The following is a 16,876-nucleotide window of genomic DNA, read 5'->3' on the forward strand; positions in this document are numbered from 1 at the left end:
CTGGATATGTAAAGCGCTTTGGGGTCCTTAGGGACTAGTAAAGCGCTATATAAATACAGGCCATTTACTGACCACGTAAGATCCTCAGCCAGATGTACCCCAAGGAACCGGAAGCTGCTCACTCTCTCCACAGCAGCGCTGTTGATGGTGATGGGGGTGTGTACTTCTCTGCACCTCCGGAAGTCCACTATCAACTCCTTTGTCTTTGCGACGTTGAGTGTGAGATGGTTGTCTTGACACCAGTGGGTCAGGGCGCTGACCTCCTCCCTGTAGGCCGTCTCATCACCGTTGGTGATAAGACCCACCACTGTAGTGTCGTCCGCAAACTTCACAATATTTTAGGGTCTTGCAGTGACTGCTGTTCTGATTTGGCACTGTATAAATTAGGTTTATGCATAGGTTCAATAAGGACACCTATGCATTCATCTGCCTGCTTTCCTGGGTTTTTGATGCTAATTTATTCTTTGCTTCACCATCACTTTCCTGAGTATTAATTTTTCTATGTCAATAAATCATGTTCAGTTCTTCCAAATATTATCTCCAAATTTAATCACTGAACTGAATCTCCAGTGGCGCTACTTTCTTACTTTCTCCAGTACACTTACTTTTGCTTGTGACACTTGTAAACATTATTCCCCTGTGTATGTCACGAAAGAGGGCATGGGCAGGATTTTTGGTTGAGGTGCCATGTTTCTGGGCCAAACAAAGCGCTAGTGAAAGAGGAGCCAAAGGACATGGATAACACCAGCTATGGTTCGTACTTGCTGTGCGGTCGGTTGTAATGTTAGACCGCACAACACCGGCAAGGGAATAAGCTTGAAAAAGGTTTATCTTTTCATTCTTTCCCCACCTGGAAGCAATATGAGGCCGCTCATGTATCGGATGTTACCAAAAGAAGGCGTCTAGTCTGGATAGCAGCTGTGAGACGAGCTGATATCCAGTTCTCTTCCATCTCCAAATATCTGTTGGTGTGCTCCAGAAATTTTCATTCCGGTAAGCTCTACATATGTTCATATCACTCTTTATCCGGTCTTTAAGTCTGACGTCACTAGCCGTGTTTGGGCTCAAATTCCGCTGCAGGTCCAAAAATCTAACGATCACTGTGGCATCACTGAGAGTTGAAAAACGATCTAAAGTCTTTCATTTGTAATAAAATGATCAGCGTTCTGCTCTACCAGGTGTAACAATTGAGTTTATCATCCAGGCATCCATGAAAACTAAACAGAATTCATGACATTTAACGGAGTTAGAAATTAGCAGGAAGTTTTGGAAACAAATTCAAACGTACACCTCTGCTCTCACTTCCAACATAAATGAAGACAGAAAACTAAACAGCAGTGACGTTTGTAGGGTTACTGAAGTTTGGCTAGCTGGTATATAATGATGTGCTACGTGACCGCTAGCAACACAGCTGTGTGAACATAATATAAACATGCTAACTTTTTTCCACTTGATGAAAGTTAAAGTGAGGATTCTCGGTGGTCAGGAACAAATGTAATCTTATGGCAGAATGCTGTAAACCAGCGGTCCCCAACCTTTTTTGCGCCACGGACCGGTTTATGCTCAACAATATTTTCACGGACCGGCCTTTAAGGTGTCGCGGATAAATACAACAAAATAAAACTAGTACCGGTACCGAAAAAAAGAAAATTTATTCATAACACATGTGAAAAGACCAAGGAAAACAGAGTAAACGATAAAAACGATAACAAAATAATGCTGAAAACCAATAAAAACCCTGAAAACTATACATTTCACACCTGAGCCTCAACTCTCGCGGCCCGGTACCAAATGATTCACGGACCGGTACTGGTCCGAGGCCCAGGGGTTGGGGACCGCTGCTGTAAACCGACCAAACTTCAGCCAGGAGAACAACTGAGATAATTCATCCACAAGGATGAATAGGTTAGTCAATCATATACTGCTGCATGGGCTGGGCTGTAGCTACATCGTAAGGTTTTCAAAACTGAGCTTTAAAATGATAAGATAAGATAAGATAAGATAGAACTTTATTAATCCCTCGGGTGGGTTCCTCTGGGAAATTCGACTTCCAAAAAAAGCACAGCAACGACCGAAGTTACAGTTACAGAACTGTTATATATATATATATACACACACACACACACACACAAACACACACACATATATAAATAATGATTAGCGGTAATAAAAGCCAAGGGAGGCCAACAGTGATCACTGACTGTTTTTAGGAGCTTTTTTAGATTAAATAGAATAAAATACAAAACATTAAACATGTTAACAACACAAAAGCCATATTAAATGCAGACTACTTTAGGCCCAGAAGCAGGATTCCTCACGCCACCACTTAAAGACCGGATAGCCCATTTGTTTTATTTTCGATGCACTCTGAGGTCATAGCAAATTAGAACAAACATCCTAATGAGTAATTTTGCAGAACTATGTTCTATTTATAGAGTTGCTAATTATTTGGCATTATTGCAAGAAAACCAGCCTATGAAATGGATAAAACACATCGTGACTGGGTTCCAGCACTACACAAGGGGCACTCCGAAATCCCTGCTTCAAACATACCACCATGCCAATCAGATTACTTATTTCATGTGAGGGTGAAGAGGTGACCCTTCTGGATAAGATGGTGAAGGTTTGCTGGGTTTTGGTGAACAGTGTGGTAGTAAAACAAGGGAAAAATTAAACTTGCTCTTGTTAAATATTCTTAAGTCTTGTGCTGTATAAATAGTGGTAATTTTTCAAAAGATACAGTAAATTAATTAGTGTTAGTAGTGGGTGACATCATGTATATGCTGTCATGATTTTGTGTAAACATTTTGTCATTTGTAAACTATAAATGACATGGATTCTACATTGTAACTGATGTGATGTTCTATAAAGTGGTTTTAATAAAAATAAAAAAGGCAAAAATTAGTTTGTTTTTTTATTCAACTTTTGAACAGTGGTACTCAGTCAGTACATATTCAGTAAAGGCAAATTATTTACATGGCAGTGCACTTCAGCCATAAATCTAGACCCCTAGATAAAACATTATGGGTCATTCCCACAACCCACAGCTTTACTGTGTTCCAGCAAAGTATCCAATAGCAATGACAACTCCTCCACAGTAGCAGGTGGGATTTTTCTTTTTTGAGGACGGCTCCTTTTACCTTTCAATATGGATGATCTGTTTATGTTTTGATCGAGAGCCGTTTTTTGGGCAGCAGAAGAGAAGAAGTCTATCTTATGGCCAACCTCTGGCTGTATCTTGTAGTGATGTGTTGGTCGCGAACGAAACGGCTCTTAGAGCCGGGTCTTTGACGTGAACGACGCGAGCCGGCTCCTAATCGCCAGCCGTGTTTTTTCTTTTTTTTCCTTCTCTCACCCTCTGTCCCGCACTTTTTTCCGTTTCACTCCGCATGCGAGCCTTGTGCATTGTGCTGGGAAGAGAGAGGAGTGGCGGTAGTTACACTCGCAGTAGCACAGGAACAGAGCAGGAGGGAGAGAGAGAAAGAGAGCCAGGGACAACAATGTCGTAATCATCCACAACTATTTTCAGTTGCAGATGATAAAGGATTTAGAAAGTTTATTCATGCATATGGCAGAGAATGTGCATCTTCTTTTTGTTTTCATATTTTAATTTATATTTAATTGTGTTGTGGTTTTTTAACTCCGCCATTGCCTGGTCCCAAGTCCAGGATGAGAAAGGAGGAGGGTTGGGCGTGGGGCTAGTAACCCCACATTTTAAAAATAAGCCATGCTACAGAAACTGCAACAACAACAAATACATCCCAACAACTGCCTGGACGGGAAGACTCCTCTTCAGTGGGGCTCATGACGCATGCCGGTGAAAGCCTTCGGGAAGCCAGCTCGCCGACAAGTCTTCTTACGGCCAAGACCAGGATAGGGACCTGGAACATCAGAACCCTGTATGAAAGTGGCAAGTCAGCACAGGTGGCCAGTGAGATGAGAAGATACAGCATCAAGGTTCTCGGACTATGTGAGACCCCATGCTACAGAAACTGCAACAACAACAAATACATCCCAACAACTGCCTGGACGGGAAGACTCCTCTTCAGTGGGGCTCATGACGCATGCCGGTGAAAGCCTTCGGGAAGCCAGCTCGCCGACAAGTCTTCTTACGGCCAAGACCAGGATAGGGACCTGGAACATCAGAACCCTGTATGAAAGTGGCAAGTCAGCACAGGTGGCCAGTGAGATGAGAAGATACAGCATCAAGGTTCTCGGACTATGTGAGACCCGATGGAATGGAAGCGGCCAGACCAGACTGTCTTCAGGGGAAACCATAATCTACTCCGGGCACGAGAACGCGGACCACAATCACACCCAAGGAGTTGTGCTACTGTTGGCACCAGAGGCTACGAGGGTGCTGATGGCATGGGAACCCATCTCACCAAGACTTATGATAGCCAGGTTCAACTCCAAGGGCAGGAAGGATCATCATCATTCAATGCTATTCACCCACTAACGCAGCACAAGCAGAAGAAAAAGAAGATTTTTACAGTTCCTTGCAATCCCTTTTTGACCGGACTCCACGAAGAGACATAAAGATTGTCATGGGCGAATTGAATGCGAAGGTGGGAGGCGACAACATAGACAGAGAACTCATCATGGGCAGACAAGGCATAGGCACCTGCAACGAGAACGGAGAGCTGTTAACAGACTTCTGTTGCTTCAATGACCTAGTCATAGGTGGCACCATCTACCCACACAGGAAGATCCATAAGACCACTTGGACTTCACCAGATGGGAATACTGACAACCAGATCGACCACTACACCATCGACGGCAAGTGGAGACAAAGTATGCTGGACGTCAGAGTAAGGCGTGGCGCAGATGCAGCCTCACACCATCAGCTGCTAGTGGCAACACTGAAGACCAAGCTGAGATCCATCTGTGACTCTTCTGGAAGACCACACCATAAGTTCAACATACAGTTTTTGAAAGACGTCAAGAAAGCAAAAGAGTTCAACTGGGAAGTCAGGAACAGTTTCGAGGCGTTGGGGGACAAAGAGACAATAGAGAACCACACCTGATTGTCATGGACTGGATCATGAGAAGAACCCACAGAGGGCAGCAACACCGGTATCCAGTGGACCCTCACCAAACAGCTGGAGGACCTGGATTTTGCAGACAACATCAATCTTCTGTCCCATAAGCAGCAACATGCACAGTACAAGCTTACCCGGCTCGCTGAAGAGGCAGAAAAGATCTTCAGGATCAATGTCAGAAAAACGATGGTGATGCGGTTGAACAACCGACAAGAATATCCACTGCAACTACAGGGAGAAGGCTTGGTGGAAACCAACCGCTTTGTCTACCTAGGAAGCATAGTCAACAGCGACGCAGATGAAGACGTTAGGAGCTGGAACAACAAAGCAAGGCTTGCATTCAACACCCTGCGACCCATCCGGAACTCCAAAGCCTTATCTCAGCACAGCAAGATCTGCATCTTCAACAGCAATGTGAAAGCAGTCCTTCTGTTTGGGTCCGAGACGTGGCGGGTGACCAAGACCCCTACCAGCATTTTCATCAACAAGTGCTTGCGACTCATCCTCAACATCAGATGGCCTGAGAACACAAAACACAGGTCTGTGTTTGAGAAGATCTCAAACCGTAGAAATTTAACCAGAGTGAGAAAACACATATACATAGCCACAATTTGATTCCAGCCAGTTGATATTTCACATTTGCACTGCAAATCTTGACCTAAATTACAAGTCAGTTTTTCTGACAGTTACTTTAACTTTAAATAAGAAAACACCCGATGCCACTACGGACACAAGTCGTAACTATGGCTAAATGCAAAGGTTTTGACCCAGCAACTTGCTGAAGCTGACTAGGTGGTAATATGAGCGTTTTATATTAAGTGCTGCTAGTTTTGTCCAAGCATACACCTGACTGTAGCCAAAGTAAGATATTTAAGATATTTTTCATACTTTCCTCAGCCTTTCTGACTTGCAGTCATGCACTTTTTGTACATATACTCTGCTCAGAACAAGTACAGGAATAATTAGAAAACATTTCAGATTTCAATGAGAAAACAATCATGCTGAATATCCCAGCTGTCTATTTTCGTTTCAAATTATGAAAATGATTCATTAAACGTTTGTCGTTGTTACAGTAAAATATATAAGTTTTTTCTACTTTGGATTTTTAAGCAAGCACTTGATGACAATGAGAAGGAAAAACTCCCTTTTAACAGAAAGGAGCAAGTCTCTGGTAAGGGCAGGCATTTGACTCAACCAGCTGGGGGTAACGAAGAGTGATAGAATAAAAGAATAAGCACCACAGTCATATTAACTGTCAGAATTCTTGGACGAGGATGAGGAGTAGTGATAATCTTGTACTCGAAATTAATAATCAACCATAGAACCAGACAGAGTTTTAGCTCATTTCAAAGCCTGACTCTTAGCCTTGTCCACCTTAATTGGAAAACTAAAAAAAACAATTTTATTTGTCATTATTGTCTCACAATCTCTGATAGAAATATTGTTTTGGTTTTGTTAGCTTTTATTTTAAAGTCCACTAACCAGTCTCGCTTTTGAGCTCAACTTCCTGAAGGCCAGATTCATGGAGTGTTTGCATGTCCATAGGCTAATTATGTTCATCTGAAGGGAATTCCCTAATTGTCCACCTTCAGTGGGGTAAACCATTGAGGGTTTGAGAGCTGAGGGTGGGAGAGGACTGAATGTTTACTTTGATTTTATTTAGTTTGTTTGTATATTATTTAATTGCCATTAGTTTTGTAGTCAGATTTATGTGTAGTGTATTAAAATGACAGCAGTATTTCACTGTATATGCTTATTTGTAGGTGGAGTGTTGAGGCGGATCTCTTAATTTTGTTGGTGGCATGGTCTGTGTCTATTTAAGGAAGATTTAAGCTTGATAAGGGGATTTGACAAGGTTGACATAAGCTGTGGCTAACGTTAAGATGTACCACTGGTGAGATTGTTGAACCTTTTTCTACTTAAAAGAATTATATTCAGAGCCCTGAAAAACTGCTGAAGTCTGTTGATGCCTTTTTTCCATCATCTGTTCCCTTTCATGACCACCAGTATTCCATCCTGTCTGAGGGTTTATTAACAACGGACCTCTACAACATCTAACAATTCATCATTGATTGAAGAAAATAAGAAAAACGCTTGGTTTATTTACAGCACTGTAGCCAAGCTGTCAAAGAGTCAGAGCCTGGTTAGCCAAGCATTCTTTTAAACTTTTCTAGTAATGACTTCATGATTTTTTTAAATGAAATTTTAACCAGAAGAAAAAAGAAAATTATTCATAACTAACAAAAGTTGATTCTGTTCATCTGGACGTAGCGTTCTCAGTGGGAGAAACATTTTGTCACTCATCCAAGTGACTTCTTCAGTCTCAGCTGACTGCAGGTTTCCCCAGTCTTACAAAGAGTACATTTGCATAATGACTGAAACCAGCCCACTGAAGGAACAATGGGCTGGGAGGTCACCTTCATCAAAATTATGCAAATTCTCATGACCATTGATCAACAACCACTGATCAAGGCCCACTGATCAATGGCTATGAGTACCACTCACAGAGAGTTGGGGAATGGTTGCAATCACAGCATTGTAAAATGGGGAAGGATTTACCCTTAGTCCTCCTCGATTCAGAGATGGTCGTTCCCTTTTCATGTAAATGGCCTCCTTGACTCCGCGTTCAAACCAGCGTTCCTCCCTGTCCAGGATGTGTATGTCCTCATCAGAGTGTCCACTGGCCTGTATATGTAAATTCACTATCTTGGCCCATGTCCTCATTTTAGGTTTGACAGCGTTTTAGTAGGTAAAGGAGAATGCTTGGAAATGAATTGAGCTTCGATAGGGGGAAGGCCTCGAAGGGGACTGGCAACAGCTACCAGGCCTTGCAGATCCCCATGTAATAAATAGGAGTGAAGAACTTAAAGAATTGAGAACAAGGAGGGAAGGAGGGTGGGGCACATAAACAAGAATGAGCAGCTTGCAGAACTGGGGGAACCTACATAGATAACAACAGGAAGGAGCGTGTTTGGAGGCGTAGTCCCGCTCCTGAAATTCCAATATGTAATCTCCAATTCACTAGCTGGGCCCACGTCCTCATTTTAGGTTTGACAGCGTTTTAGTAGGTAAAGGTGAATGCCTGGACATGAATTGAGCTGCGGTTTGGGGAAGGCCTCAAAGGGGACTGGCGACGGTTCCCGGGCATGGCAGATCCCCTAAGAAGGCATCCCCTAAAAGCAGTAATAACAGTGCAATACGAAGATCGAAGATGTCAGCGGAATAATTTGATTTTTGATTCGACATATTTATACAGCACCAAGCCACAGTGACAGACACCTCGAGACCCTACAATGATGTCTTGAGGAAACAATCATATGACCCCCTATGAGTAAGCACTTTGGAGACAGTGGGAAGGAAAACCTCCCTTTTAACAGGAAGAAGCCTACAGCAGAACCAGGCTCAGGGAGGGGCAGCCATCTGCCACGACCAGCGGATTTCTGAATGAACAGAAGTGACAGCAGCAGCTTGGGAAGAGTTGATGAATTGAAAGACTGATTAGAGGAAAATAATCTCTATAATAATAACCCCCAAAAATTGTTCAAGAGCATAGTGTGAGCCCACTGGACTTTGTGGGAGATGATAAGCCGTTTAGACGCGTTTCGACTTAGAGAGCCGTCTTGAATGATTGTGTCGAGGGTGGATGCCTGATGATGCTAGTGAAAGCACATGAGAAGTGAAGGGACGCAATGAAGAATTATGCACATGGCGAAGTTTGGATGCCTTAAAAGGAGCGATAGAGGACAGAACCTGGCATCCCGGTGCCACGAAGGTTCGCCAGTGCTTTGCGAAGTCAGGCAAGATGGCAGCGAAACTGGCATCTCGGTGCTGGAGCAGTTTGCTGCTACATCTTGTGGAAGACTGGACGAAACAGAGAAATTGGCATTCTGGAGAGAGGATTTTTTTTTTGCTCAAGTGATTGATGGCAGAAGCTGCCAATCCAGTACCAGAAGGGTAAGCTGCTTAAAGAATGGAACCTGGCATCTTGGGGCAAAGAGCTTTTTCTGCATTGCAAATGGGGAATAGAGACATGGAACCTGCCATTTTGGGGCCGAAAGGAACGTCTGCTGCTTAGCATGTGAGGGGTAGATGCAGAGAAGCTGGCATCCCAGCGGTAGAAGGATTCACTGCTGCGTTGCTGTGATAAATGCAGAGAAACTGGCAACTCTATATTAGAAAGTGTGCTGCTGTATTTGCGAATGAGGGATAAAGAAGAACCAGGCATCTCGGTGCCAAGCTTGATGTTGCATTCGTAAAGGAGGGACAGAGGAAGAGAAGCTGGCATCCCGGTGCCAGAGGGCTTTACTACTGCTTTGCAATAATGGATGCAGAGAAACTGGCAACGTGGTGGAAGAAGTTTGCTGCTGCGATTAAGAATGATGGATATAGAAAGAACCACGTAGAAGAATTCTCTGCTGCTTTAGCCATGATGAATGGACAGGAACTGGCAACTCAGGGGTAAGAAGCTTGTCGCTATGATTTGCACATGGCAGATATGGCAAGAACCTGACACCATGGTGCTAGAAGGGTTTGCTGCTGCTTGCAATTATAGATGCAGAGAAACTGGCAGTTCAGTAGTAGGGAAGCTAGATGCTGCATGCAAATGAGGGATGAAGGAAAACCTGGCAACCTGGTGCTTTTTTGCTTATTTATTTTGTGGAGCAGGGAAATTATTTTACTGCTATTGTTAAATAATCATCATCATTACCATTGTATTAATAATATAATTTACAGTATTGATATTGCATTCGGAGGTTTAAACAGTGTGTGTCTTTCAGAAAGACTAAGTTGCAGGAGTTGACAGGAAGTTGCAGAGAGTTTGCAGAAGTGAAAGCAGAGTTTAAGTTATTCTGAGGAGCAGGTTAGACGAGGCTATTTGAATTATTAGGTTATTCAAATTGTCTGTTATACTTTTATATTCTTTTATTAAGCTCTTAGTAGAGGTTCTTGATTAAAACATTTATTCAACATAGTACATGTAGTTTCAGTTAGGTTATTACACATAAGGATGAGCCTCTGGTCTGGTAAAAGGTCAGAAGTGCAACGGGTGAGATGAGAGAGCATTTGAGGACGACACACACACACACACACTCAGTTAGAGAGAATCATTTATAGGTGGAAGTTTAATCATGTTTTGCTTGGGGTTGCAAAAAGAGCAGTTTGTCGCAGAACTGCTGCTGAGGTGTCAAGACGACAAGAGAGCATCCGGCAGTGACAGGAAGTACCGGCCATGAAGATAGAAGACAATGTTCTTTTAAACTGTGTTAAAAGTCATTGTGGTTTTGATTTGACGTATGTATATATTCTGTCTGTGACGTATGAAGGGGCGTCATTAATTCAAACCCTGATGCTATAAAAATCTGTGTATGCTTTGATTAAGTCGAAGATTAATTCCTGTCTGCGTACAGAGTCATCTTCCCACGCGTGTATTCATTAAAATCAATTGTTTGACCAAGATCTTCTGGACCTGGTTGTTTGTACTCTCCTTCCTCAATTATGTGAACCTTACAATTTATTTTGTCTATGCAGAGAACTGCCAACCTGATGGTAGAAAAGCTGCTGCTGCTTTTGCGAATGAGGGATAAAGGAACCTGGCAACTCAGGTTTGCTGCAGAGTTTAGCCGAGGAGGCGTGAGAGGCTGGAAACCTGGCAACTCGGTGCCAAGGTTTTCGGCAGAATTTTGTGAAGGAGGGATAGGTGGCTGAGAACCTGACGACCTGGTGCCAACGTTTGCTGTGGAGTTTAGCAGAGGAGGGATGAGTAGCCGAGAACCTGGCAACTCGGTGCCGATGTTTGCTGCGGCGCTTAGCAGATGAGAGATTTGCAATCTAGCAACTCTGTGCCCCCTTTTCCCCCCTTACTGGAAGTCCCAGGCTTCTACCTTTAAAACCCGCCACCAGCCATATTAAGTTGAAATGTTAAATGTTTGTCATTTTTATGTTTATCATTTGTACATAGTTTTAAAGTATTCTTTTAGTCCTCCCCTCCCCAGATCCTTAAGATTCTGGGAGGGGGGGTGGTAGTGTTTTTTTATCACAGGAACACCCTTGTTTGATGTTGGCAAACTTCCTCCCCTTTGTATGGCTTCACTGTGTTATCTAGGGTGAACCATCTAGGGTGTGGGGGAGACTACCCTCTTTATGACCAAGGATGTTCCTGCTGTGCGTCATATGTTATATGACCCTTTGATCAGCAGGGTCACACACACACACACACACACACACACACACACACACACACACACACACACACACACATACACACACACACACACCCAGTGCCTTGTCTTTTGTAACCAAGGGGGGTTACGTGGGGAAGGTATGTGTTGTAAACTATTGTTTATTGTGTGAACGTTGTCAATAAAAGGGAGCGAGAGGGGGCCGTCGTCATTTGTGATGAGCTGAGATACCGACAAGGCCTCCCTTGCGAGTAAAACGATCGATCGCCGTTTGCCTTGTTTTTCTTTCACGGGAATAAGTTCTGGGATCAGCGGGGTCTGACTTTAGACCCAACAAGCCAAATGGCTGGTTCAGCCAAGTGGAAGCTAAATTGGCTAGTCATTCATATGTAAATTAGGTTGTTACCTGAGAATTCTGGAGGGGAGTGGGGGTGTGTGAAGGATTGCTAATTTCTAACTGCCAACTGCCTCTTTGTTTGTCTGGGGGGGGGGGGGGGGGGGGGGGAGCTGCTAAAAGCGGTGAACTTCCTTTTGTGTTCGTCTTGATGCATTCTCAATCATCCAGGAAAATAAATCCCCAAAAGTCACCAACTTGGAGTGGTTAGTTTCCTGAGCCACAAGGAAACTTGTGTTTCAGTTTGCCATCTTAGGGAGAAATCAACAGACATGGGTGTATTTCCTTTGTTGCTGAGATTTATTGATAAAAACAGTACAAAAAAACCCCAACCATTTGTACACATATTTACAAATAATAATAAAAAGTGAGTGAGTACATTTCAACATCTTCAGCAATCGCTCACAATCCTGGCACTGCCATGGTATCTGTAGTCTGCATTTACCACATGTGTATCTGTAGCAGTGAATACATCGCACAGTGGCATGATTGTTCTTGCATTTGTGTTTGACCTGACACATGGCTCTTTTTCCAGGGCTAGGTGTGGAGGGTTGTGTCCGAAGCAACTGTTCTTTTCTTGCCTTCTTCCCAGCAATGATGAATCCAGCTCCACCAGGAAGTCCACCCGTCTTTCCTTTGTCCCGGTGCATGCTTGATACAGCACATGTGCATTCAGTGCTGCCATGTCAATCATAATTATCAAAGACCAGTGGTCTGATTGATACCACAATGGACCACTGATCAATTATGATCAAGGATATATATATGATACAATCTCACTGCACTTAGCCTAATCCTTCATTGCCCTGAAGAATTCTGTGGTGTACGAACCTCCTCTCCAAGGAAGCAGGACGGATTGTAGGGTAGCAAACATAGTCGGGAATCAAAGAACCACCCAAGATTTCTTACTTTTTTTGACAATATTTGCTGTTTGTGGGACACACTACTAAAAATATAAAAAGCATACAGTACTTAATTGAGATGGAACATTTTAACAACAAAAGTATAGATAACCCCTACCCCCCTCCCAAAATGGTTTGTTCTCCCCTGCTCTGGCTCTAGCGCCGTTGCTGCCAGAGCGATAGTGGCTGAGATGCAGCGGAGTGGAGGTGTGGGTGCCTGGCTTAAAACATTCCAGAAGGTAATGATTGTCCAGCCACTAGTAGGATTTCTGGATATCAGCCACCTCCTCTATCTGCCGGTGGTACATACCGTGCAGGGGCCTGTCCTTCCATGATGGTTCCTCGTCTCCCTCCTCTTTCTTGGGTTTCTGCTGCCTGAGGTATTCACTGAGCACTCGGTCAGTTGGGGCCATCTTCCCAATGTATTCTTGGATGTTTGTTGTCTCATCCTGGACTGTGGTGCTGACACTCACCAGTGCCCGGCCCCCCTTCCTTCCGCTTAGCGTACAGCCTCAGGGTGCTGGACTTGGGGTGAAACCCTCCATGCATGGTAAGGAGCTTTCTTGCCTTTATGTCAGTGGCTTCTATCTCCTCCTTTGGCCAGCCTATTACCCCAGCAGGGTACCTGATCACGGGCAGGGCGTAGGTGTTGATGGCCCGGATCTTGTTCTTACCATTCAGCTGACTCCTCAGGACTTGCCTGACCCTCTGCAGGTACTTGGTGGTTGCAGCCTTTCTAGCGGCCTCTTCATGGTTCCCATTCGCCTGCGGGATCCCCAGGTACTTGTAACTGTCCTCTATGTCTCCAGTGTTGCCTTCTGGTAGTTCAATCCCCTCAGTTCTGACTACCTTCCCTCTCTTTGTTACCATTCGACTACACTTCTCCAGTCCGAACGACATTCCAATGTCATTGCTGTATAGCCTGGTAGTGTGGATCAGTGAATCAATGTCTCGTTCACTCTTGGCATACAGCATAAGGTCATCCATGTACAGGAGGTGGCTGACAACTGCTCCATTCCGTAGTCGGTATCCGTAGCCAGTCTTGTTAATGATCTCACTGAGGGGGTTCAGGCCTATGCAGAACAGCAGTGGGGACAGAGCATCTCCTTGGTAGATCCCGCACTTGATGGTGACTTGTGCTATGGGCTTGGAGTTGGCCTCTAGTGTTGTACGCCACATCCCCATTGAGTTCCTGATGAAGGCTCTTAGGGTCCTGTTGATCTTGTACAATTCTAGGCATTCCAGTATCCAGCTGTGGGGCATTGAGTCATAGGCCTTTTTGTAATCAATCCAGGCAGTGCACAGGTTGGTCAGTCTGGTCTTGCAGTCTGTCTACCAGTAGCTGGTGTTTTGCGCCTCTGGTATTCTTGCCAATCCCTTTCCGTGCCCCACTCATGTATTGACCCATGTGCCTGTTCATCTTAGCCGATATGATGCCTGACTGTCACGACGTACAAGGTGGACTCACGCGTAGGACTCCGGGGATGATGTACACAAGAGAATTTATTACAGAACAATGTCCAATGAGTGTATATACACAGATACGGGGCAGTGCTATTTACAAGGGTGCGGGGCAGTCCTATGTACAAAAGGTGAGGGGGGCAGGGGTCCGGGGAAAATCCAGGGGAACACGCTCGTTTCTCTCCACACAATCCAGACACGAATCCACTCGCACACCAGGTAAACAGTCCAGGGAATCTGTACACAAAGAGACGCTTGTTAAATGCTAAACACACACTGCATGGGAAAATACTTGCTGGGGCGCTCGACTTTCACTGACGCGATTCTCACAACGATCCAGCGAAGACCAGCCGTTGCTTCCCGTCTTAAATACCACACTGATGAGGCGCAGGTGTTTCTTCCTCCGAGGGCGTGGGCCAAGGGCGTGAACCCATAATGAGTTCAGCCGTGGCGAGAGAGAGGAGAAGAGAGAAAGAGGGGGAGACAGCTGATCAGCGACCAGCTGAACCCACTTCATCCACCTCCTGACCCAGCCTTTCACACCCTCGCACTATCCCTAGTTAGATTAGCTGAACTGTCCCCTGCCCAGGCACCAGCCTTACTAGCCCAAGCCGTAATTTTATCTCCGTCATTAGCTCAGCCATCAGCCACACCAACCTCAGCTCCGTCGTCAGCCTCGCCTACCTCTGTTCCTCCTTTAGCATCTCCACTCCAGTCAGTTCCCTCACCTGCTGTTCAGCTTTCAATTCAGTCAGTTCCCTCACCTGCTGTTCAGCTTTCAATTCAGTCAGTTCCCTCACCTGCTGTTCAGCTTTCAGTCCAATCAGTTCACTCACCTGCTGTTCAGCTTCCAGCCTAATCAGTTCACTCACCTGCTGTTCAGCTTCCAGCCCCGTCAGTTCACTCACCTGCTGTTCAGCTTCCAGCCCCGTCAGTTCACTCACCTGCTGTTCAGCTTCCAGCCCCGTCAGTTCACTCACCTGTAGCTCAGTCTGCTCCTGCCCCGTCAGTTCACTCATCTGTAGCTCAGTCTGCTCCTGTCCAGTCACCTGTAGCTCAGTCTGCTCCTGTCCAGTCAGTAGTCCAGTCGCCCGTCCACCATCCTGTTCGGTTCCCGTACCTGCAGCCACAGCACCCAGAGCCTGCTGGTTCTGTCCTGTGTGTGCCAGGGGCTCCAGTGCCCACTGGTTCTGAGACCGTTTTCGCTGGAGGGCCCGAGGAGCCCGTCCGGCAACCTGCCTCGTCAGCTGGAGGGCCCGAGGAGCCCGTCCGGCCTCATGCCTCGTCAGCTGGAGGGCCCGAGGAGCCCGTCCAGCAACCTTCCTCGTCAGCTGGGGGTTCAGGAGAACCGCACCAGCCTCATGCCTCATCAGCTGGAGGGCCCGAGGAGCCCGCTGCGGCTGCCTCGCTGTCACCTAGCTCTGCTTCTGCTTCGCCTGGTCCAGCTTTGGCCTGTGCCTCGCCTGGTCCGGCCTCTGCTTCTGCCTCGCCTGGTCCGGCCTTTGCTTCTGCCTCGCCTGGTCCGGCCTCTGCTTCTGCTCGCCTGGCCCGGCCTCTGCTTCTGCCTCGCCTGGTCCAGCCTTGGCCTCTGCTTCGCTTGGTCCGGCCTCGGCCTCTGCTTTGCCTGGTCCGGCCTCGGCCTCTGCCTCGGCCTCTGCTTCGCCTGGTCCAGCCTCGGCCTCTGCTTCGCCTGGTCCGGCCTCAGACTCGGCTTCGGCTTCTGCTTCGCCTGGTCCGGCCTCAGACTCGGCTTCGGCTTCTGCTTCACCTGGTCCTACAGCTGCTCCTCAGCCTCCGCCGGCTCCCGTGCCGCCTCCTGCAGCTGCTCCTCGGCCGCCTTCTCCTCGTCACCGGCGTGGTCGACCACCGGACCGCCCCGGACCGCCTTCACCTGAGTGGGCGCCGTTGCCTTCCGCACGGTCGGCCCCCTGAACTTTCTCATCTCGGCCACAGACCACGTGGCCGGCCACCGGAACTGTCTCATCTCGGCCGCTGCAGCCGCCCACCGGACCGGCTCAGTGGTCGCTGCTGCCTTCCACGTGGCCGCCCACCTGAACTGTCTCGTTTTGGCCTCGGGCCGCGTGGCCGCCCGCCTGAACTGTCTCTGTGTGGACTCCGTCCCTCCGTCCTGGGCCCCCTCCGCCCGCCCTGTTCTGGTTTTTTTTCTTTTGGCCGTCGGGTGCCGGCCTTTGTAGGGGGGTACTGTCAGGGTTCCTGGGTCGTTGACCCAGTCATTTCAGTTTGTTCATGTTCAGTTTAGTTCGCCACTTTAATGTTCTCACTTCCTGTTTTTTCCCCGTGTCAGCTTGTCTCCCGTGTCATTAGTCAGATTATGTTCAGCCCTGTACTCACCTGCTTCCAATCATTGTCATCGTTCAACCTGTGTATTTAAGTTCCTCGGTTTCACCAGTTCTCTGTCGTGTCATTGATGTACGTCTGATGGTAATGTGTCTCTCCGCCAGTATGTTCAGTTAGTCAGTCAGCCAGCCAGCTACTCCATCGTTCCTGCTTTATTCTTTCACCCTCCAATAAATCCTCTTCATTTCTGCACCGTGAGTCCAGCGTTTGGGTAATCTCTTCCACGCCTCCACACACACCGCTGACAGAAGCCTGTTTGGTCTGGATGTACCAGTTTATCTATTACCGTATTAAGTCTACTCGCTAGTATTTTAGCCAGGATTTTTTGATCTGAGTTTAATAAAGAAATAGGTCTGTATGATCCCACTTCCTCCAAGACTTTACCTTTTTTGGGAGTACTATAATAATTGCTTCATTCAAAGTTGGTGCTAGGGTGCCCTCTTTGTATGCATGGTTGTACAGTTTAGATAGATATGGAACAAGTTTAATCTTGAAGTGTTTGTAGAATTCATTCCCTAACCCATCTGGACCTGGACTCTT

At 46.2% G+C, this 16,876-nt stretch overlaps 1 protein-coding gene across 1 annotated transcript in view; it reads right to left on the reverse strand.

Annotated features, from left to right (window-relative positions):
- Positions 1 to 16,876, reverse strand: part of LOC101473708 (voltage-gated potassium channel subunit beta-2) — a 247,644-nt gene that overhangs the window by 194,095 nt on the left and 36,673 nt on the right. The gene's annotated exons all lie outside the window — the stretch shown is intronic.

The sequence above is a fragment of the Maylandia zebra genome, linkage group LG20 (assembly GCF_041146795.1).
Source record: "Maylandia zebra isolate NMK-2024a linkage group LG20, Mzebra_GT3a, whole genome shotgun sequence".
NCBI classification, from domain to species: domain Eukaryota; kingdom Metazoa; phylum Chordata; class Actinopteri; order Cichliformes; family Cichlidae; genus Maylandia; species Maylandia zebra.